The sequence below is a fragment of the Triticum urartu genome, chromosome 2, assembly GCF_003073215.2.
Source record: "Triticum urartu cultivar G1812 chromosome 2, Tu2.1, whole genome shotgun sequence".
Taxonomy (NCBI): domain Eukaryota; kingdom Viridiplantae; phylum Streptophyta; class Magnoliopsida; order Poales; family Poaceae; genus Triticum; species Triticum urartu.
Genome location: NC_053023.1, coordinates 269,808,568 through 269,811,781, shown reverse-complemented (window position 1 = coordinate 269,811,781; position 3,214 = coordinate 269,808,568).

Sequence of the window (3,214 nt, the reverse complement as noted above, 5' to 3'; positions counted from 1 at the left end):
CTTCTCCAAGCTAGGCCCTTCATTTGTAAGCAAAACAAATGTATCCAATTTAGGCAGCATCATAATCTCATGAACATTAGAATCATTACCAAGAAACGAAAGTACCTGGTAATTTAATTGGCGTGCGCGAGCTCTAGTAATTGGTCCAGTATATGTAACAGTAGGGGCTGTGGGTGTAACAATGGTATTGATGTCCTCATCATCCTCCCCTTCTTGAAATGAAGTCGTCCTCGACGGAAGCGCATCTTCCTCACCCAAATAAGGCTTCAAATCTGCAATGTTAAAAGTGGGACTAACCCCAAAGTCTACAGGTAGCTCAAGTTTATATGCATTATCATTTATTTTCTCTAACACCTTAAAAGGACCATCAGCACGTGGCATTAGCTTTGATTTGCGCAGATTAGGAAATCTATCTTTACGCAAATGTAACCAAACAAGATCTCCAGGCGCAAACACAACATGTTTTCTACCCTTATCTCCAGCAAGTTTATATTTAGCATTCATACGCTCAATGTTTTCCTTAGTTAACTCATGCATTTTTAAAATCAATTCAGAACGTTCTTTAGAATCAAAATTAACCTTCTCTGAAGATGAAAGAGGCAACAAATCAATAGGTGCACGAGGTAGGAAACCATACACAATTTCAAAAGGGCACATCTTAGTAGTAGAATGTAATGAGCGATTATAAGCAAATTCAATATGAGGCAAGCATTCTTCCCACATTTTCTTGTTATTCTTCAAAACAGCCCTAAGCATAGTAGACAATGTTCTATTGACTACTTCAGTTTGTCCATCAGTTTGGGGGTGACAAGTAGTACTAAAAAGCAGCTTAGTCCCCAACTTAGCCCATAAACATCTCCAAAAGTGGCTAAGAAATTTAGTATCACGATCTGAAACAATAGTATTTGGCACACCATGTAAGCGAATAATTTCACGAAAGAACAAATCAGCAACATTAACAGCATCATCGCTTTTATGACATGGTATAAAGTGTGCCATTTTCGAGAACCTATCCACGACAACAAATATGCTATCCCTCCCCTTCTTTGTTCGAGGTAAACCTAAAACAAAGTCCATAGATATATCCTCCCAAGGAACACTAGGTACAGACAAAGGCATATATAAACCATGAGGATTGAGTCGTGACTTAGCTCTTTGACATGTAGTGCAGCGAGCAACAAAACGCTCAACATCCCGTCTCATCTTTGGCCAAAAGAAATGTGTAGCAAGTATATCCTCCGTCTTCTTGACGCCAAAGTGTCCCATTAATCCTCCTCCATGCGCCTCCTGCAACAACAAAAGACGAACGGAGCTAGCTGGAATGCATAGCTTGTTAGCACGAAACACAAATCCATCGTTAAGAACGAACTTGTTCCAAGTTCTCCCTTCCTTACAATTCTGCAATACATCTTTAAATTCAGCATCATGAACATATTGATCTTTGATGGTCTCCAAACCAAATATTTTAAAGTCAAGTTGTGAAAGCATAGTATAACGACGAGACAAGGCATCAGCAATAACATTTTCTTTACCCTTCTTGTGTTTAATGACATAAGGGAAAGTCTCAATGAATTCAACCCACTTAGCATGTCTACGATTCAGTTTTGCTTGACTTTTAATGTGTTTCAAAGATTCATGATCAGAATGTATAACAAATTCCTTGGGCCATAAATAATGTTGCCATGTTTCTAAGGTCCGAACAAGAGCATATAATTCTTTATCATAAGTAGAATAGTTCAGACTAGGCCCACTCAATTTTTCAGAAAAGTATGCAACAGGTTTTCCATCTTGTAATAACCTCCTAATCCAATTCCACTAGCATCACATTCAAGCTCAAAAGTCTTATTGAAATCAGGAAGTTGGAGTAAAGGAGCATGTGTCAACTTATCTTTCAATACCGTGAAGGATTCTTCCTGTGCGGTACCCCAAACAAAAGGCACATCCTTCTTTGTAAGCTCGTTGAGAGGTGCAGCAATGGTACTGAAATCTCTCACAAAACGCCTATAGAAACCAGCGAGGCCAAGGAAACTCCTCACTTGTGTGACTGTTTTGGGCTGCGGCCAACTCTCAATAGCTTCAATCTTGGCTTTATCAACTTCAATTCCCTGTGGAGTAACAACATAGCCAAGAAAAGATACTCGGTCGGTGCAAAAGGTGCACTTTCCAAGGTTTCCAAACAAACGTGCATCACGTAGAGCAATAAAAATAGCACGTAAATGTTCCAAATGTTCCTCCAAGGATTTGCTATAAATCAATATGTCATCAAAGTAAACTACCACAAATCGTCCAATGAAAGCACGTAAAACTTCGTTCATTAACCTCATGAAAGTACTAGGTGCATTAGTTAACCCAAAAGGCATGACTAACCACTCATATAATCCAAACTTAGTTTTAAATGCTGTTTTCCATTCATCACCCAATTTCATACGAATTTGATAGTATCCACTACGCAAATCAACTTTGGAGAATATAGTATAGCCACTCAATTCATCAAGCATATCATCTAGCCTAGGAATAGGATGACGATAACGAATAGTAATATTATTAATGCCTCTACAATCAACGCACATAAGCGACGTACCATCCTTTTTCGGCACTAAAATGATAGGAACAGCACAAGGACTAAGGGATTCGCGTATATAACCTTTGTCGAGCAGTTCTTGTACTTGACGCATAATCTCCTTCGTCTCCTCTGGATTGGTACGGTATGGTGCACGGTTGGGTAGCGAAGCACCGGGAATTAAATCAATTTGATGCTCAATCCCTCGAATAGGTGGTAATCCCGGTGGCACGTCTTGTGGAAAGACGTCAGCGAACTCCTGCAAAATGTTAGTGACAGCAGGGGCAAAGAGGAAGGCACGTCCTCGAATGAAAATAATGCCTCTTTGCACACAAAAGCATAGCAAACAGATTTGCTGAAATCTAGCTCATCAATATCAGATTTGGTTGCAAGTAAACATGCACTTTTCAATTTAATTTCAGAAACAACAGTAGATGGTTTATTATTAGGCTTCATTTGGTGCTCAAATTCTTTTGCCACAATCTGATTTTCACTCTTATTTGTCTCCTGTTTTGCTTTATTAGCTCTATTAATATCATCTTTCAAAATGGAATCAGGAGTCATAGGAAGCAAAGTAATATTTTTATCGTTATGAACAAGAGTATACTGATTGTTTCTACCATGGTGTACAGAATTTTTATCAAATTGCCATGG